The following is a 22,679-nucleotide window of genomic DNA, read 5'->3' as shown; positions in this document are numbered from 1 at the left end:
TTCCAATGGGTGTAAATAACCTTGTTTTCTTACTTTTATCGAGACAATTTTTTTTTTATTATTGCGCTTCTTGCAAACACAAGACACGTCTTTCATACGGGCAGAGACTTTTTCAATTAACTACATTAAATAAAATTATTAATTTTATTCTTAGTCTTACAATCATTAGTATATTCTTAGGTTTGTATGATTTTTTACTATAAAAATCAGCAACTATTGCCTCAATATACCTTAATATTTAACAGCAGAAAGCTTTAAAAATTAAATGCGACTAAACATCGTAGATAATAAATTATATGGTTATCACAGTATATATCAGTTTATATGGTTACAAATTATTTAAATTTTTGTACTTTTGTTTACTATTTTAATTGTGAATTATATAAGTTAATCATGAAATTAGTTAAACTGTTGAATTTGAACGGTTTAATTTAATTTAAATGGTTTCAACCGAAATATCTTTTCGTTGGTTGAACATGAAATCAAATGAATTAACTCGTGAAATCACGTGGATCTTAATTATGTTTAACTTATAATTCAACTGGAAAATGTATTATTTTTTTTGTCGATTCGGATTAACCCACTTTTAACTAAAATTTGTTTTTAGGATTAATTAAATTTATTTCTTACTTCAGTGTAACTGTTTTAAATTAATACATGTTGTTTTATTTACCTTTTCTAAAAAAATAGATTACATATCATTACCACTAAATTATTACCTTTAATCGTTAAACATTCTAGTATTATTATTATTATTATTATTATATATAGATTTTTTAAATCTATAAGTTCTCTTTTGTACAGCTAACATTTTTTTCTTTTTTTTAAAGATTATCTAAATGAGATAATCTTTATTTCTATCCGGCTGCGTGCCAAAAGGAGAGTAATCATTTTCTAATTTAGTTTTTATATATGTCCTTTTATTCCCTCATTGTTTATAAAACGGCAGATTGGTTTTTATAGAATTAGTATCAAGATTTGTCATAATCCCTCAAGTAACACTGTCTATATAGTTACGAAAAATATATATAATGTGGTCGATGGTTGTAACATTTTATCCAACTTCAAAAAATAAAATTTTACAAGTATAGAGGGTGGGCTATAAAAAAAAATACAAAATATACTCGAATTATTCACCTTATTTCTCTTTATAAAATAAACAGAACAAATTTTGGAATATGTATGTAATAAACAATAAAATAATGTTAATTTTTTGCGCAGGTACAATTACATTGTACTGGTGAGGTCACTATTTACAGTTGGTGCAATTAAGAAATTGATTTTAAGTTACCTAGGTGAATACTTAAATAACTATTAAAACTCCAAGTAACAAAATAATTATGTATAGGTTAAAAAAATTATTTTTTAAATATCGAACCAAAATAGATTGTTATAAATTTACTAAAAACAAAATAACATATTTTTACTCGGGATCAGCATAAAAAATGGTGTTAAACTTATAAAGTAAAACAAAAAAAAACATTCACTTTCTAAATAATTGGAAATACGCTTAAAATATCATAAATCCGGTCTCTTCGCCAGTGCTGTTGCTGATAGCGCTTCTCTTTCTAAAATGAACAATAAATATGATTGTGATGTGACCGTACAATATGTTTGGTTTATGTTATTTTGTTAGGTATATTTAAAATTTTTTTTTCTGCCAAATAACATGTCCATGTGACATTCACGATGAGGAGAGTTGACTGCGTTGATAACATTGTGATTCCGCAGACTAAGAGTGTGAAATACCTAAGTCTACACCTTGACCGTCAACTAACATGGAAAGTTCATATAAGAGAGAAGAGAAGGCAACTGGAAATAAAGTTCAAGGAAATGTTCTAGTTGTTGGGTAGACATTCTCAATTATCTTTACACAACAAGCTGCTGGTGTACTCAACAATTCGAAAACCGATCTGGACCTAAGGATCCAACTTCGGGGTATTACGAACAAGACCAATGTGGAAATCTTACAGCGGTTACAAAATAAACTAACGAGGTGCGTAACAGAGGCACCTTGGTTTGCAAAAAACAGTGAAATACAGAAATATTTAGGTTTAAGATACGGCCGAGAGGAAATACAACATTTCAGTTCAAAGTACGAACTGCGACTTAACCACGTGAGTCATTTAGCTTTGAACCTCCTAGACAACGAGGATGACGTTAAAAAATTAAAACGGATACACGTTCTGGGCCTTAGTGACTGACTCTATGGTGTCTTAAGTATAACTTCAGCTGTGCGCGCTGTGTCTCTTGCATTATCTCTTCAATCTTTATTTTTAAGTTTATTGCACATTCTTTTGCTTTTTTCTCATTGTTTCGTCGTTTACCTTACTATATATAACTTCTTTTATTTTTCTTCCTCTTGTTCCACTGTTAGGTGTTAAAATTACTTGGTATATGTGCTGCTTGCCACAAAAGATTTTAGTAATGGTGATTTGTAATTTTTGAGGAGTTTCGCTAGAGTTTGATACAATATACTCAAGGTCATTATATAAATGTAACCGATTGCAAATAAACGTTTTAATTATAAAACAAAAACCGTGCGTTTGCAAATTTTAAGTTCGAGTGTGTAGATACGTTTTATATTGATACGTTTTACGTAATGATGTCTAAAATATTCACATTATAAGGAAAGGCGACCTCCGTGGCGTACTGGTAGCGACTTTGCCTTTCATCCAGGAACATTGTTTGAATCTCAGTAATCCATGACATTTTTACAAGCTACAAAATTTTCACGTCATATGTCCATTCTCGCTTTAAACTTATGTGGTGAAATTAGTCATCTTAAAAAGAGGTCGTACAGTGGTATATTATTAATAATGAACAAATTTCATAATTAAAACGGTTTTATGGGGTGAAAGCAATTCACATACTCTTACTGCAAGTTGTAGAAATTTTTTTCTGATAAATGAATGCAAAACTTTGCATTCTAAAAAATAAATACTGAAATGACATTTTAATACCTCTCAAATTAGTATTAAAAAACTAAATTAAAAAGAAAAAATGCATAAAAAATTCAAAATTACGTAATCTAGTGTATGTATAACGACAAATTCGACGTGAATAAAAAACTCGAAAAACGTGTGTAACCAGAATAAAGAGTAAATTTAGATGTCTGTGAAGGACGTTGTCACACATTGGTTTTTTTTATCTATTATTTTTTTCACACCTGTAATAAGTTAAACATTCGTTGTTATCACAACTTTCCTGCGTATAAATTAAAATTCCTGTTTATATGAGATTAGGTCTAGTTTCACCTAAATGTTTATGGGTCGGTTCTTTTTTCGTCTGATTATTATTAACTTAAAAGTATTAATTTTCGCTTTGTTGTTATATACTTTATTGAAATTTCATTAGCATATTTTATTATATAAGCCCAGGAAATGAAACGCTACATTTTAATTGAATTTTAAGGAAACGTATGCTCAGAACTGAAACAGGATGTTGACTAAGAGTAAATTATTTTTATTTTGACCGAACATTTTTCTTGAATAGTCTCAACTCTCTTACCTGGTTGAGGCTCACACTAGTTATAACATAATAAAATCTAATTTTACATTTTAATATGAAATGTAATTAAATCTAGAATGACATATGCCAAGCAGACAAGACAGAAAAGGTCCATTGCATATTTTTCATTTTTTTCCGTAGATTGCAATTTAAAAGGTAGGCTTCTCTTCCTTTGTTCAATCCCTCAATTAAAGCAATGAACATTTCATTTGGTATTCAGTTCTTTAGTATATTAATATAATCATTCCCACTCTTCTTTTTTTCACCAAAGTATGACATTATAGAACTAAACCATTTGTAATTATTAAAAAATTCTTAAACTTCTTTTAAAAGAACAATATTAATTTGAAAATAACCCTTTTTATACCTTGTAATAATAATGAATAAAAATTTAAATAACAAGGTAAAATGCGATCGAAGATAATTTGTTTGTTTTTACCAAAATTATTATAAAATTAAAATAATGTTTTTACATTATACATCTGCTGTGCGTTATAGTCTATAAAAGACTTGTACGCTTCGATCAAGAGACGAAAAAGTGACCTAGGACTCTATTTAGCTCATATAAAATTAATATTCCTTGCAAAGATTATTATAAACAGTAATTATTATTCCTTCCACTTTCACCGTTAATTCGTCATTTTCTTTACAGAAATATTTAATTTTTGAAGATGACTGTAATAATAGTACGGTATAAAAGTAAATCATACTCTTTTTTTAGAGTATTTTTCCGCACTTCTATGTTTGACAATTCACATAACTTTATTAGTTGTGAGAGTGAAGTACTGTTTTTACTGTCTATTGAACGGCAAATAAATATCGTATCAGATATATTTTACATCATTCTGATTTTTTAATATAAAATCTATCGTAAAGAAACATCTATGAGAAATATAAGAAGACAAAAGCAGACAAGGAGGAATGCAGTTATGAAAACAAAAGTCTTCTGGAATGTAATCATTGCCAGTATGCCTATTTCCAAGGTTACCGATAAAGGAATTTAGGAAATTTTATTCATTAACTCACTTAGTGATTTAATACATTTTAAAATTATTATTCGATTTAAATTGTTTAGAATTCGATAAATAAATACTTTAAAATAACACATGTGCAGTTTTATGGTATAATTATATCGTTTAATATTATAAACATGGTGTTAAAATACTAATAATACATTTGACTAAAGAAAAATTCCACCTTTCAGTAAACTTTGTTAAATTACCGTATTATTATTATTATGAAAAAAAAAAATACCGTTAGATTTTTAATGATGAGATAACGTAGTCAGGAAGTGGTTAAAATAGCTCCACAACTGCTAATCCATTATTATTATTATTATTATTTATTTTTAATTAGTATCTACCTAGTTTCATTCACGTACAAGATGCAAAGATTTTGACATATTATTCATGAAAATTCATCATTTTTATCTTTTACATAATGAATACTCAAGCTATATTTATTCATTTGTGATGTGTGTTTTTTCTTCTAATTCTTTTATTACCAATCTCGCGCTGTTTATGTAAAGAACTTCCGATTGTTCAATTTAAATTTCCTATCATAATTGTAATAATTTTGATTTTATTTATTTCTATTTTTATTAATTTTGTCAAATCTTAATCAGTTATAAAATTTAATGTGTAATAATACTGAAGGGGAATATGGATTTATTTATTATTTTACACTTTACGCTTAATCTTCTCTGAAACTAATGGTGTTAATATACAGCCTGTCTCCGTAATGAATAGAATAAAGATGGAGCAAATAGAATTAAGTATAACGCATTTTAATGGGCTAAGCATGCCAGTGGTAAGTATTTTTTGATTTATTGAAGAATTAAATGGTGAACCACTTCACTTCTTTCTCCTTAAAACCTTGCAAAGGGGTTCTTGTTTCTTTTAAGAATGGCTATGTCGGTTTGGAATTATATAGCTCGTGTTTGGTCACCTACAACTTTTTCGGTTTCGTATTAAATATATGCATTTGTTAATTCAATTTTTATATTTTTATAACATATTTTATTTTTATAAATTACATATGCATTTAACGTTGCTCAAATTTTTTTATTCATATTGTTACGAAAATCTACATAATAAGTTTGTAAATACAGAGTTATTTGAAATTCCGTTTTTATTTACTTTTATTTGACACCCTACATGCTTCAGGTTCAACAATTTTGCATTTTTAGCTTAGAAAAAAATAGTCTACCATAAGGTATTTTGTTATTTTCAAATCTTCTTTCACTGGAATTTTTTTTAATGACCGAACCGAATCTGTTTTAATGTAAATTAGTGTGGCCGTTCTGTTAAAGAAGCATAAACATGTATAAAGAACTCAACGTATTACCATCCTTGATGTGTCTCAGTTAGATAAAAATAAATATTTTATTACCTCGGAAAAGTGGCATAAAACTGATTTTAATCCGGTTAAAAATAATATTTCTTTGATACTGAACACCTGCGATAAATATTTTATTTGATCGTTTAAGTTAAGTTAACTGTATTGTCTCATGACTAATCTGACACAGGGTAGTATTAACTGGCAAACTGTGATTAGCGTTACTGTACTTCAAATGCAACATAATTTCAAAATTAGTAATAGATTATTAGTAAAACTTATTTATTCTACAACTTAGTTATGTTTCAGATGAAATAAAACTTGTTTTAAAACTCTTGTTACCTGTTCATAACGATTCGTTTGTAATTTAAGTTCATTGCTGCATTGGGTATTTTATTTCTATTCAAATTTAGAGAAAAATTCAGTTTTATCATATGTTTTAAGAAATGAATCTACAATCTTTAGTTAATAGTAAAAAGCAAATGGTAAATTAAACTTTTATATTTATTAAAGAATATATATATAATACTGGAATGTTGAATTATGTAAGTAATAAATATATAAATATTTATATTCCATGTTGTATAGGCAACAAAATTCAGGACGTTGATATCAGGTTTATATAAATGAAAGTATCTTGATTCATATGTTTAGCCAGAAATACGACAAATTACATCATATGACAAAAAAAACTTATTTAAGATTATTTGTACAGTGTAAACATTATAGACTTGAAATATTTTAGTCTTGTAGGAATTTTAACTCATATATATATATATATATATATATATATATATATATATAATATATATTAAGATATTTCTTCGTTTAAGGAAAATCATAATAGAATCGAAGTTGAAGAATAATTCAATCAACAAATATTATGTAAGGTATTTTAAACTATTAAATCAGTGATTACACATACGTAGAACACCTGTTAATAATGGTAATAAACTTATAAAGAATGAAAAAAAATGTGATTAATAAATTCTGAATGAAATTACAATTTGAAAGTTTTTTTAATCAGTCATTCCACTAGTTTAATTATTATCAACCATATTTATTTCTTCATTCTTTTTGTCCTCTGTTTAGCCGATAAATTTGAAGGCTAATAGATTGTTTGAAAATAACTGTAAAATCTGCATTATTTTATTCCCAGTAATTTTTTTCTTTATAAGATCCTATTCATTGCTAGAATTTGTCTTCAAAACATTAATGAATTTCCTTTTTTTTATTTTTTTTTTTTATTCTATTTTTGTTGTTTTGTTTTTTAACCTCCGGGACCACCGTTAGGTAATGCTTCAGAGGATGAGATGAATTGTAGCATGTGTGAAAATGCCATGCCTGACTGGGATTCGAACCTGGGACCTCCGAATGAAAGGCCGAGACACTACCATTCGCGCCACGGAGGCCGGCGCGAGTTTATAGTTAACCTTTTCTCATTGATCTCGATCATATAGAGCTTTTTACAAACGCTTTTCCAGATGTCGAACATTTTCCAAGCTATATCGTTTCTATCAAAAGTAACTATTTAAAAAAATAATATTGTGTTCGTTTTGATAAGCGGAAGATTGTAATTAGGAATAACCATTATTACTACGATGATTATATGATATTTAAAATAATAATAACAAATAACTGCTACATTAACTACAGCATGGAAGAAAAAGTACCGTAATAATTGACTATAAACTATTACTGTATGTGGAATACTACTCAGAAGACTAATCATTTACTTGGGAAAGGTACTTATCCACACTAATGCAGATACTTAAATCGCATTATACATGTTACATATTTATCTTACTCATCTATCTTAAAAAAGGAACTAATTAAGCTATCAGCCTGTAATTATTAAGGCTAAATAAATAAAATTAGTTATTATTACTATTGTTATTTAATAATATAAATTCATTCACGATGTATTGATAGTTTTTTTTTCATTTTTGCACAAATGTCTTTGTGCAGCTTCTCAAAATGAATTATAGTAAGCAAAAGCTACTTTAAAAAAAACTTAGTTACTTTTCAAGTTGCAGTAATTTAGCTGGTAACTGAAAAACTATTTGTGCAGTTTGAACGGAAAAAGCGATTAAGTTTAGTTATTAGGCTAACGGAATATTTTTAGAATTGTTTTGGACATTACATGCAGGCTAAAATTGGTTAGGGTTAAAAGTAGTAAAAAAATGTGTACATTTCAATGAGTTTTTTCTTAAGTCTTTTAAAGAGAATTTCAATAATGATACGAAAGTTAGAGAAAAAAATGCGTGTGGGATAAATTAGGATAATAAACGTGACTTTTACCGTTGTTATAAAAGGAATTAAATTTGAAAATAGTCAGAAAAGAAATATAGCTTCTGTTTAATAATCTTTTGAATCACTAAGTACATTACATCATACATAGCCTTGATTAAATATGCTTTATTCACTCCAATATATGCCTTTCCTTACAATATTTTAGCTCATTTTTTTCTGATATTATTTTATCTAACACTGAATTGATATGACCGAACATATTTCTTGTAATAATTTACTTGTTATATGTGATATAACCATAAAATAGTAAAAAAAAGATTGAATTGAAAACAGATTGAAAAAGTTTGAAGTGAAACGGTAATAGAAATTATCAATTAATTATTGTTGCTTAAACTTAACGATCAATTTTTTCCTCCCAGTAAAAAGTTTTTACTGTTTAAAATTGTTTAATTGGAAGGCTGTTGTCGAACAACAGACTCTCAATAATGTGAAATGTCGTTGTTTTTTTTTAAATAAGGGACGGAGACTGGACGATAAAAAGTTATCGCGATTTTTTTTTCAAGTGGACATTTATTTTTATCGCGATGAAAACCAGCATTACTTTTTCGTAAAATAAATTACTAAAAATAAAACACTGAATTTTTATAAACCTTCACTAATCTGTTTTGTTCAGGTAAGTTGTTTCATTTGCTATTCTATAAAAATTATTTCGGTAGATATTTTGACATGTCTAATAAATTCATCCTTAAAACTTGAATTTTAACCATTGTGAAATATTTGTAAATATTATATTTTTGTCATATATCGTATGTTAAGTATATATATATATATATATATATATATATATATATATATATACGCAATTTTATTTTTTTAGGACAAAGTCACTAACTTGACTATAAGAACACGCTGGAGTCAACTTGACTCATGCGTACGTAAGTACAGTGGCTAGCGTAGCTACGCCCTGGAAACCAGTTCTGTCACAAAGGTTATGCCCTGATATTTTTAGCCAACCTGTTTGCAGAAAAAAAGGAATAATAATACACGTAGACATGTATATGCGCCATGTACGACTGTGTACTAGAGCTCTTGGCAATTTACCGGCATTCCTAAGCCTAGTACTGTTCAAGGTGAGTTGTACCGTACCCCTCTATTTGTAATAAAATTGTCATATCGTATATATATATATATATATATATATATATATATATGTGTGTGTGTGTCTGTGTGTAATAAAATATATTCCTTAAACATTTTTCATTTGTTTGTTTCGTACATTTTAAAAACCATCAGTTTGGACCTATAGAAGAATTCGGTAAACTTAAAATTTTGTTTTACGTAAATATATTATTATACATTTTTTCCATATGTGTCTCTTAATCGTTATTTTTGGTGTATAGTTTATTTGTTTATTAAACCTATTTTTCAGTTTTCCCGCAAATATCATGACTTGCTGCCGTTTATCAGATATGTTAGTTTGTCCTTTTTGAATTAGTTTCATGTATTAAAGGTTTTTGAATAGCGTGTAACTATCTGAAAAATTTGAAGCTTTTGAGTTTCGAGGAACAGTCATTCTCATTTTCGCGGTTAGAAAGAATTACAAATCAAACATTTCACGCTTAATGAATATTACTTAAAATATTTTACAGCTACCAATTAAAAGAGAGCTTGCGTATATTTATGACATAATGATAGATAATAAATACGTATTCAACTTATGGGAAAAAATTCATCATGGAAGAAAAGGTTTCTAAGTAGTGCTAAAATCTTACCTAGAATACAGGTGTTTTCAGGCTAAAAATGGTAAGGTTTTGACGGATTTTTTCCTTATACAATCAGGGGTGCCTCAAGGAAGCGCTCTCGGACCGAATCAAACCACGTCACGTTCACCCTTCGTAAGGAACACTGTACTCCTTTTTTTATTTTCAATGTTCCGATTTCGAGGTCGTAGGACTGCAAATATTTGGGTTCATCTTGACCGACGACTTACTTAAGCGAAACATATCACTTCTAAGCGGAAACAGTTGGATCTCAAGTTTAAAAAGATGTACTGGCTGATAGGATATAGATCTCGGCTTTCAGTAGAAAGTAAATTATTGATTTATGAATCAGTTTTTAAGCCTGTTTGGGCTTACGGACTTCGATTATGGGGTACAGCATGCAACTCCAGTATTGCCATACTTGAACGCTACCAAACAAAAGTATTGCGAAAAATGCTAAACATACCCTGATACGTAAGCAATAGTCTGATATATAATGATCTTAAAGTTGCGAACCGTTCCGCGGAAATCTCTCTGGTCAGCCTACGGTATCAAAGTCGTATGGATCGGCACCCGAATTATTTGGCGCTCAATTTATTGAATAACACGATCAGTGATTTTTCAAGATTGCTAAGGAATAATATTTTTGGTTTACCTTATCGTTTCAATTAAGTGACTTTATGGTCTGACTGTACGGAGTGCTCTTCTATTTCATTCTTTTCATTTCGTTGTTATCGTTTAGTCACCAGCCGGTGGGTCTGTGACTACTTAATGTTAGTTCAAATATAGATCTTATTTACTTCTTGTTCAATTATCTTGATAAACAGATTGTAAAGTTGCTGTGTCGTTATAATAAAAAGAAAAAAAAATCAATTGGAAGACAGAAAATGGCAGAAAAAATTGGTTCATAAAAAACTAATTCAAATTGGATAGGCCGAGAATTCATTTTTATATAATATTTATAAGAACACGTCAAACCTATTTGTTGACATAGTGTATTAAAACAAACTGATGTTTTGGCAGTACCCAAATAACTTTAGATTGTGACAAAATAATTAAACATTTATTTATATGAAAAGATATGGTCGTACCTGAAAAACATTTCTTTTTTAAACTATTGAATTATATAATGTTTCCTTCATATTTCTGATATATTTCGATTTAAATTCCATTCTTGAATTTTATATTAAATATAATTTTTCGAGAAATGTTGTATTTTTAATTCGTTTATTGCTGCATAAATAATTTAAGTTAGTTAAAATGCAAAATTAGTAACAATATATTTAGAAATAACTGAAATACAAGTTTTTCTCGATAATAATAAATAAACTGATACGAAATAGAAGCAAAAGATTGTTACGTATAGTTTTCGAACAACTGCATAAGTAAGTTCCTTACTTATTCAAAACGTTCTTTTAACTTTAACGTAATAATTTTGGATAGATTAAATAAACTGAAATATATTGATGTTAACATTTACAAGTACGCTTTTAGGTATTCATAGTGCTTTGTTCAAAGGAAAAGTGATATAACAGATTAATTAATCTTCTGGAAGTAAGAGAAGTTGTAAGTAATTGTACGTAATTCTACTCACGCTGAGAGAAAGGACTGGATTAAAGCCAAGTGAGAAGAAGAGTGAATGATTTTGAAAGTTAGGCTGACAGCCAGATAATCCACTAATATCAAAACATGTTGTGTTCTTCTTACCCATCCTTATACAATAGGTAGACTACAACTTATTATTACAACATATTGTTTCTCAATTTTTATTTTTCTACAACTTCGCTGTTTTTAGTTATTGATGTATTGTAATGGCTTTATTTGTACATTTTTGATATCTTGGAACATATAATTTTTTCTAAACATCAAATAACCATGAATTTCTCTAGGCTAAATTAGGCATTTTCGGTAAATAAAACTGAATATCATGATATAATGTGAATTCTATAACTTACATTGGATAACAATTTTATTGCAAACTGTATTCAGTTACAAGTATTCGTAGCCACTGAATTTTTATATTTATATAGAAACCTATATCTCATTTTTAGTAAGAAAGGGTTAAAAATTTATTTGTGCCCGCATTCGTGTTTTCGGTTTATCTCAAATTAATTAAACGGATTTATCCTTTGTCTACGAAAGTTGAAATAATTAACGTTTGGATTTGATGCGGAAATTCAATAGAAATGAACCCATAGGCTACATCTCGAAAAAAGTTATGGATGTTTACTGAAAATTTTAATCTCACGGACTTATAATATCGATTACTAAACTTTTACTCTTTTTTTTATTTTATAAATAAGAAATAATTAATTTTTTAAAACACAATAATAATTTTACGTTCAATTATAAAATAATTTTTAACTATATGTTTAGGCAGTCGTCAGTTCATTTTAATATTATTGATTGGTAACTGTTTTCTACCTTTTCTCTGGTTTTTATCGCTTTCATTTAATTATTTACCTTAAATAGCCATCATATTTGTTTAAAAAAGAAACTGCAACATTTATTGTTTTACCATAAAATGTTTAAGCTTGAATTTGGTCTACTTGTTAAAATTTTTCCAATTTATAAAACCTTTTTGTGTTGTACTTATACATACTATTTTTCATAATTCCTTTTTTCTTTTAACAACTAGTTTACATCTATAATATTTAAGTTTTAAAAAAAAAACGAAGACATATCCATATTGTAATTTCAACGAGTTTTATTTTATGAAGGTAAAAGCAACGGTAAATTGTTTTTTTTTTTTTTTTTTTTTTTAATAGTTAAAATAAAAACTTCAAATGATGTTTCATTTTATTTTTGAAAACAGTTTTCCTAACTATTATAAGTTAAAATTATTATTTTTTAAATTATTATTATTTTTATTTATATTTTAAATATTAAATTGTAACTTTTAAAGTTTTTTTTTTTTCAAATCTGATTTACCATTTATTTAATATGTTTTATATTGTTCCTAATTTTATTAGCTGTTCGAATTCAAAAATTAAAATATATGATAGTGACAAGAAACGTTTCAAACGGTTTTAATCTTTTGTGATAGTATTTTTTTTTTCTTTCTTCGTATTAGAAAGTATAAGAAACTTTTATCTTAAACATGTTACATTAAAAGAACTACGAGAAAAATTCTGTGTTAAAAAATAGGATTATTTCATAACTGTTATCAACGACGTTGAATTATTTTAATCGTATAAATAAAAAACAAAATAGTGATTTTTTTTATAAAACTAGCACTGCGATAACTGCTGCGAGCGGAGGAGGACAGGCGAACATTGATGACATATCTAGGGGTTATAAGCTTTCATTAAAAAAAATCAGGCGAAATCGACCTGTAGTCGTGGTTGGGGGACTTTTTCAAGGTTTTTATATAGATTTACCCATAAGAAATGTACAGTGAAGTTGTGTTTTTTGCGATATATCGAAAATGTGGGGAGGAGGAGGCAGGCGATGACATATATAGGGTTCATAAGCTTTTATTTAAAAAAAAAAAACGGTTCAGTGGTTGGGGTAGGGAACTCTATCAAGGTTCTTACCAATTATTTTAAATATATATATATATATATATATATATATATATATATATATAGATTATGTTATAAATATGAAAAGGTTTAAATTATATTTATTTGTTTTGTTTTACTTTACATTATAAACAAGTAATTTCTTTTTATTGCAATTTTTTTAATTTTTGGGGGTTACGTGAGTAATATGATACTTTCTTTATTAAAAAAATAGTAATATTTTCAGTTATATTTTATCTCTAAAATACTGAAGGTGAACTGATTTCTTTTATTATAATTCTACTACTAATAATGTTTTAATATACAGCACATTAGTAACACTGGCCTTCAACATGAAACAACATATCGTAACGGTCTACATATCCGTAAACAAGATATTCTATTTTAATGGTTATTATACTTTTATAATGAATTACAGTAATAATTTTTATTGCATGTAGACTAATTCAAAACGTGTTACCGATTTTCATTTTGTAAAAATGTTATTTATTTATTTTTTGTCTTTTCCCAGCGATTACTTTCAAATCATTTCATTTATACAGTTATTTACAGACAAATGTGTCCTATACTTAAAATCATATTTTTAAACTTTGTATTTAACAATTCTTTGTTTCCAATTTATTAAAAAATATAAGAAACAGGATCATACAGGATAAGAAACAAATCCTCTTTACATTTGTTATCGTGTTACAGTGCTAATATCATTTTAAAACAGTATATATGTATTACTAAGAACGTTAAATTTAATATTAACAATTAATTTTATAAACAATATTTCTTATTAGCTTTCTTTAATCCCATATATTCTTAGTTAAAAAAAATTATCAAAGTATTTTATATTCTATTACATTATTTAATTACTGATTAATTAAGACATGCAAATCTTTTAATCACTTCCGCAGGAGTTTTATAAAACGATTGATGATTTTTTTTTAAAGTATTTTAAACATATTTGAAGTACAGATTATTGATTTACTTGGAAAACAAATACTCGTACCTATTTTTATAGCTCTTTTTGTAATTACTTATTAGGAAAAATGTAACTACTTTATGTAAATTATTACATAAATTCATGTTTGTAAAGTTATATAATATTTTATTTTATTATAATTTAATACACAATTGAATCAGCCCTTAATGGAAGTAAAGTTATAGCAAAAAACTTACTTAAGTCTCTCCTATTATATCTGTTTTAATGTGTTTTAAATTAATTAAAATCATAATTATAGCTATTCAAGAAGAATAAAGCGTGATTTTATCATTTATAAAATACGGTATTTTACATATTAAGGCAAGGTGTTTTTATTGATAGAGGCTGATAAAGAGATCTCAAATAAACTTCATTAAAAAAAAAAAAGAAAAATTAAATTCATTAAGATATTATACATATGTATATAAAATAAGGATATGTTTCTAAGTAACATTCACAGTAGTGATGAGAATCAAAACAGGACGTTAAGGATAAGAGTCATGAGATTGACAATTATGATGACCTTTTGTCTGTAGTTATTTTTAAAATTGAAAACACGGTTACTCTATTGTTAGTATTCTGATGAAATGATATTAAGTAATATTTTCTTATTGTACATTATATTTAACTTAAAAGTGTTGTTCATTTCAGCGCTTAAATTAAGCAATATATTACTAAGAATAAATGCTCATTAACACTTATACTAACACAATATAAAAAGTTCCGTTTTATTTATATTGTTTTTCCAACTACTTGTTGTTTACCACCTGATATTTTGTCTATAATATAATGGAAGAAATAATATCTATTTATTATTATTATTGTACTTATTTATTTTTGATTATATACGTAGTACGATATCATTTTGATTAATAATTTTTTAAAGTTTTTATTGCATATTTACCTGTAATTTATTAACTAAAATATTTTCTTGGTTTTCCTTGTCAGTTGTAATGAAATTTTTTTTAAAAATTACTTCAGTACGATTTCACTTGCACGCTTAGATTTTACAGGTGATATACTTTGTTACTACGTTCAGCTGAAGTTACTGTTGTTCGGCTCGTTCTTATTGTTTTATTTTCTTGGATAGATGTCAGAAAGAAACAAGCTAACACGCGTTTTCCATTTGAAATAAAAGCTTTGCAAATTGCTGGAACCGCAGTAAATGATCCAAAAATTTTGCTATGTTAATTATCAATATGTTTTTTTTTTATAATTTTGTATTAAAAATACAATTCATATATCCAAAATCATTCTTTTTTTATTTAATAAATGAATTTGAAGGTAGGAAAAATGTTGAAAACCCCTATTTTAAAGATTAAAAAGGTAGGGTCACCGCTTCTCTGTCAAATTGTCATACTTGCCAGAGGGGCTCTAGCGACGCCCCTCGATCTTGTACAAATATCAGTTAGTCTTAAATATCATTTTCTACATATTTTCATAAAGTAAATTTATTGTTCTATTGTATTATTTTTTGTATAAAAATCTACAAAACAATTAAACCAAGAATAACTATGAAGCTGTTAAGTTCGGCAGATGTAACCGTTCTGCCGTGGGATGGATGACAATACTTTGAAGGTCGAAGATCTAAGGTGGGTAGGTTAATGTTGTGTGTTTTTCAAAATAAATTTTCTGGATGATGTAAACATAAGTGTGGGATAGGAAACAAGTTTTTTTTTTAAATTATTACTTTTAGTTTATCTTTTATACTTTGATTTAATGATGGTTGTACAATTAAAAGATTTTAAGTTAAATAATGAATTATTAAAATGATAGTTCTTTATATATCTGAATAAACCTACTTCATTTTTTTTTTGTAAATAAATTGTTGCATTAATTAAGAAGTTCCTTAAAATCATCTCTTCATTTGATAAAATTATAACCGTATAAATTGTCATACTCGCAGGGGGCGTTAGCAACGCCCCTTAATCGTGAACAAATCAATTATTCTTAAACATGTTTTTCTACATATTTTCATAAAGTAAAATTAAAAGTAAATTAAAGTAAAATTTTCATATTTTTATAAAGTAAATTTAATGTTGGAATGTTTTTTATCGTATTATTTGTTGTATGAAAATTTACAAAACCATTATTATCATTATCATTAATCGGTTAAGATATTCCAGTAGAAAATTACAATTTTTTTACAATTTAGAATATTCATTACAGGAAAAATATCGATAATAGAACTAAATATAGATTTTGTGGTTGAAGAAAACGTGGGCACAGCGCAGTGATGCAATTGCGCAATTTTTGCATTCTTCCAGATGAAGATAGTTAAATTTGTTTATTTATAGCAAAATAAAATTTATTTTACCAAGAATATAGTGCAATAGAAAATATTAAACTTCTAGACATATAATTAAAAATAATTTAATCAAACATGGCCCGTTGGTATGATTATACAATAAATAATTAAAATATAAAACCCACTTTCCAACAGTCTTTTAATGCGTCTAGCGCTTTTGGAAACGAATTCCATCTTCAGGAACTTAATTTTTCTTTATTATTAACAAAAACTTTGTCGTCATAAGTAGAATTTTTATGTAAAGTGTGTGTAATATATAAAGGTGGTCGTCATGTGTTAAAATTGCGTCGACTTTACGTCCTGTCGTAATGCATAGCTCCACCGTATAACGGTGATATTTACTTAATAATTCTACTTATGACGAAAAAGTTTAAGTTAATAATAAAACAAATATTTAAGTTCTTGAAGATGGAATTCGTTTCCGAAAGCGCTACAACACATTAAAAGATTGTTGGTAAGCGGGTTTTGAATTTTAATTATTTATTAATAATTAAAAATTTTAATTGACTATTTGCCATTTTTTCCTTTGCGCGGATTGAAATTTTACATTGCTCTTCATCGCTTGAATCGATCTGGCTTTTGAAATTAATGAATGTAACATTCGTTTGAAGGTGTAATACAATCATGCCCTCCAGCACTTTATACAAGAATAGAATTACTAAATCATTTTAAAAAAATGATTCCTACAAAAATGTAATCGATTGTAAATAAAAATTTAGGAAAAGATCCGAAGAAAAAAAATGAAATCACCACATCAACAGATCAGCGTTAAAAAGTTTTACGTTTTTTATAAAGAATAATAATAATAAAAACATATAAAAATAAATATTAAAATATAATTAAAAAAATAAAAATGTGATAAATACCATTTGTACGCGTTATCTTTGTTAATAATAATACAAAAACCATATTTTAAAGCATTTTACCCGTTGTGCGCTTCAAACTGAATAACTAAGATGGTTTTCGACCCCGACTCCAGTCTATACAAGGTTTTGATTGTAGTTAATCCATGTGGTAATAAAGAAAATACTAGGCTAATACCTTATAAGATTTTCCCAGGACCTTGGATATTTTTTTTATTATTATTTAACTACAGGCCAAAATTAAGACGGTACGATATTAATAGAGTTTTGTCTACTGTAGCGGTATTGAGAATTCGCGGTTGCAGTCTCGTGCGGGAGACCGGGCAAGTCGGGCGTATCAGATATATTTTAACGATAATGGCTCCTTGGTACTATTTGTAACTATCTTTATGTATTTTTTTCTTTATAAAACTTCCTGGACTGGTGATCCAATATATAAAAACCACAAATATATTCAGTCTAGTCAAGATAGGCAGATGTCTAGAGTTCTTCGAAACAATTAAACTGTTCTAGATTTATGGAAACTTCCGCCGAAATATCTTACGAATCAATCAATCGTTGTTTTTGTTTCAGCCGGAAATATGTAATTCCAAAATTGTTTCATATTTCTTAATAAAATAAAATTCGTCGTCGTAAATCAGTTGATTTCGAAGTCGAAGTTCTCAGGTTCAAATCCTAATAAAGGTAGTTACTTTTATTGGGATTTGAATACTAGATCGTGAATACCGGTATTCTGTATCGGTTGGGTTTCACTTAATTACACATCTCAGTAGTTACACAAACTCAGTAATTTGTTCAAGACGACATTTTACCGGTATGCTGACATTACACTGATAAGTCGCTAACGACTTAAGTGTTGACGGAACAATAAATAAAAGTATTAAAAAAAAATCGCCCATTATTCTGGGATCATGTACTGTTGTATCATAATATATGTAATACTATCTATAAGAATTAATTTTATGTGAAAAGTTTTCGTTTAAAGCAATTGTAACATACTTCCTGAAAAGGTTTAGAGTTTTCTGTCGTTGAATTGTTTTGGCAAAATTTATTTTTAAGAAAAACTTCTTCAGATATGTTGGATCTCCGTTTGGTTTTTAAAATACATTTTCTGATCATTTTTTTTAAAGAGGGTTTTTAATTTTAACCGTGAATTACTTTGTACTCTCTTTGTAACTCTTTAATCGGATCAAAAGTGACATATCCTTATCTCTATTAAATAACTACTGTAAAACTTAATTCAGATAAGATCTCATTTGAATGTTTATTATTAGTTAATTTTTTAATAAGATTGTAATATAGATAATGATATCCTTGATAAAGGAAAAATATATTTAATTAATAACATTGCAAGGTAAAACCATTATTCAATTGAACTTAATTTTTAATTCAGTTGACATTGAACAACGCGTAAAAGCAAAAGCAATACAATGTTGAAACAGTCAATTGTACTGGTGTGGCTACAGGAATATAACTTAAGGGTGTGGCGGAATTCAAAGAATGCCCTACATAATAAAATTAAATTACATCTCGATAAACAATTGTAGATAAATCCTGTATAGATTTATTTAGTTTTTACTTGCTAAAATAATTTTATATAATTAATTTAAAATTTAATCAATTATATGTCTATAAAAATTATAAACTATATATTTCGTCTAGATTTCTAGAGCATATTAACCAATAGAATCTATGTTTACCCTGTTCATCTTATAAAAAGAAATGAGGTATCTCACTAAAATACTTTCATTTTAATTAAAATCTGAAAGTTATAATAAATTATAAAACAAAAATGATGAATTATGTTATGTGAAAGGGAAGTATGACTTGTTTTTTTTTCTGTAATCCTGTTACATTATAACCAATTTTATTTTTATTTAATTATATTCCATAATATTTACATTTTTTTTTTTAACTTGCGTCTCTTTTAAAAATATTTTTGAAGTAATATTGTATTTAAATCAAATGTAATTAATTTAAAATAAAAAAATAACGTAATTTTTAACTATTAAATATCGTGGTTTGTAATCAAGGAAGATGAAGGCCACACGATACTGAACTGAAAAAGTTTAGTTTTTTAAATAAAATCATTTTAATATTGCCTTTCAAACATAAAAAGTGTACAATCAATGGGTATGATATTTATTTTACTACTCTTTAACGTTCTATCAGAACCGACCCAAATTTTTCATAAATGGAAGATTCAATTGCAGGTTAACATAGGGCAATTTTTATCCCTTTAAATTACAGAATCCCTTTAAAGGAAAACAAAGAGTTCCAAAATCTATTTATACGCATAACCATTTAAAAAGCTGAGGGAATCTAAATGTGATTTTTAATTCAAATTGTTCAATTCATTTCAGAGAAATATAAATTAACTAAGATTATACAGATAAATCGCGTTTTTAAAATCCATTTGAAATGTTTATTTAGTCATTTAAGTCACATAAATGACTATTTCCTTGGCGTAGATAGTATTTTGCATGCAACACGTAAGGTCTGTTGTTCGATTCTCTTTAAGGATTTAGAAATTTTATTAAGAATCAATCTCAAACATAATTAATTTAACTTAAATATAAAAAAATAGACTAAAAGTAATTATATATATGTTTTTTTTTTACTAAAAATTGTGTTTATTAAAGAAAGAAATTGTTTCTTAAGGTATAAGGTATTAACTACGTTAATTTTCTCTAGAAAAGCTCAGTTGCTTGATTTTACTTTCTTATAGGGCTAAATTTATATTACAGCTTTATTTTATTAAAATCCTTACTTTATACTCTTGGTAGTTCTATATTTAATCAGTTATGTATATGTCAGTATGTATATATATGATTTAGTGTGGGTGTGTTTATATGTGTTAAGTGTATTAAACGTGTTAATGTGTGTATGTTTGTTATCATACGATAGATACCTTCTTCATGCATAATCGCTTCTCATGTGAAAAACATAGAAAGAAATAAGTTTGTTAACTTTCATCCGCATTTATACTTACCCTTACGTATATAAAAATAAACACGCGTACACGAAAGATTATAGAAGATTGTAAATAAAAGTTTAGATTTATAAAAATGTAATATAGATTATAGATGTGAGAAAAAATATAAGTAAAAAAGTCCTACTTGTTAATCCTTTGTTGCCATATTGTAGCATTATAATTTATAATTATTTTAATAGTAATACTTTTCATTTTATATATTTTTATTATAATTATACACTTTCAATACGGTTTGTATCATTATATTGTAATATTATAGTGTCATAATTGCAAAATAGATCGACTAAGTAACCGGTATATAATTGTGTGTGTGTTATACACACCCAGAGATTTATACGTCGGTAAATGCATTTAACTTACTATGTGAATGTATACAGTATATACTGTTATTATACGTATATTGCAACACAGATATAAGTGAAAGAACTTAACATTTGTGTGCTAAAATCTACCCTACTAAAATATATTTTGCAGACTAAACTTTCCCTTATGTGTAATTAGTAGCTGCTGTTCTTTATTCATTAATTAGTATAATTATATCTAGTATTCTTTCACTTTAAATCAATAATTTATGCTTGTTTTCACAAATAAACAAAACAAACATATTAAGTATATTTATGCATTTTAAAAATTATATAAGATATCAGTTTCTCTACGTTTAATTTATATAATTATGTAAATTTTTTAACATATTTTATATTAAATTAAGTTTTAGTTAAAGTTTTCTTGAGTTACACCCTACTAATTACTTCCGTGAAATCAAAAGTTTTCTCTTAAAAAAATACACAAAATTGAACAAACAATTTCATTTCAACATAAAGGGTTTAAAACCTTTTTCAAGGCAAAATCTTATGAAAATAAAATTGCATTAGTTATAATTATTTTTAATAACATTTATTTGAAAGCCATATAATTATCTAAGCACAAACTTACATTTCTGTAGTAAATACTACGTTTTTATTTTACAGGTTAATATTATATATAAATATATTGGTATGAAAGTAAAATATAAAAAAGCAGGTGTAATTAAAAAAAAAATATTTTCTATTCGTTCTACAAAATAAAGTAACATTAACAAATAAAGGCATTTCAGCAAAATTGTATGCTATTACATACTTTCTCAATTGTTTTTATAAAATGATAATTTATTTTATTTATAACGCATAAAAAAATATAGATAAAACCTTAGAAAACTGGCAATTTTACTTATGTAATTCCATAAAATTATCTTTAAATCTCTAATAAATCCAATTTTATTAATTCAGTTACTGATTATTATAAAATATTCATTTAAAAAACAAAGAAAATAAAAATAAATTGTAAACTTACCGTTCGTATAAGTTCAATACAAAATAAATTTATAAAACAGCTAAAAAACCAAAGCGCTTAATAAAAAAATTAAAATACAATGCAATAAAATTAAACATAAAGGTGGCACTCACCTTTGAGAGTAGTCCTGTTGGCGACTGGTCGAGAACTTAAGTCAGACTGGAACGTTGGCACCGCGAATCTCTTCTCCAGGGGCCTCCCCTCCATCTTGCCAGCTTTCCTTTTCTCTCATCATTTCCCTTTCTGTCCCGTCGTAACGCATTGACCTTGAAAACTTAAGAACACCCTCTATTAATTTTACTTTTTATAAATTCACTTTTTATACTAAATTAGAAAAGTGGTATATATATATATAGAGAGAGAGAGAGCTATATATATAGAGCGACAATCGGCTGACCAATTTTTTTAACAGAACACTTAATCATTTTCCAATATTTTTTTCATTAGAAGATTAAAGAGGCTAAACACCTATTTAGTTGTAGAATTCCTCTTCCACCTTTGTTAATTGAATCTTTAGAATATAGAAAAGATCTGCTACAGCAGTCGTTAATTAGCAAAATTTAAAGCTATTTTTAATTTGTAAAAAGGTTAAAAAGTAATATTAAAAAGTGACACTAATTATTAGATACTGTATTTCTTAAAGCACCAGAAACATTGTTAGCGAATAATGAAATAATACTTATAAAATGAAAAATAAAATTTATAAAAAAAGATTAAAAGTAAAAACTAACTGAAAACGCATTTATAATAAATATTCATTTAAAACAAGTTTTAAATTCTTCCTTCCTATTTCTTACTTTTATTATAATTCAAGGCCGTCTTTATCTATT

At 26.7% G+C, this 22,679-nt stretch overlaps 1 protein-coding gene across 4 annotated transcripts in view; it reads right to left on the bottom strand.

Moving 5' to 3' along the window:
* LOC142319523 (uncharacterized) overlaps nucleotides 1-22,039 on the bottom strand; it is a 144,535-nt gene extending 122,496 nt beyond the window's left edge. For 3 of the 4 annotated variants that reach the window (XM_075356895.1, XM_075356899.1, XM_075356898.1), the window contains exon 1: nucleotides 21,963-22,039. The gene's annotated coding sequence lies outside the window, so the exon portion shown is untranslated. Of the gene's footprint in view, nucleotides 1-21,849; nucleotides 21,871-21,962 lie in introns of those variants that run through there. The other variant, XM_075356896.1, reaches the window with a different exon arrangement.
* Nucleotides 22,040-22,679: the final 640 nt, after the last annotated feature.

Source organism: Lycorma delicatula, chromosome 2 (genome assembly GCF_047948215.1).
Source record: "Lycorma delicatula isolate Av1 chromosome 2, ASM4794821v1, whole genome shotgun sequence".
Classification (NCBI taxonomy): Eukaryota; Metazoa; Arthropoda; class Insecta; order Hemiptera; family Fulgoridae; genus Lycorma; species Lycorma delicatula.
The sequence above is the reverse complement of the archived record's forward strand: the minus strand, read 5'-3'. Positions and strand labels throughout refer to the sequence as shown.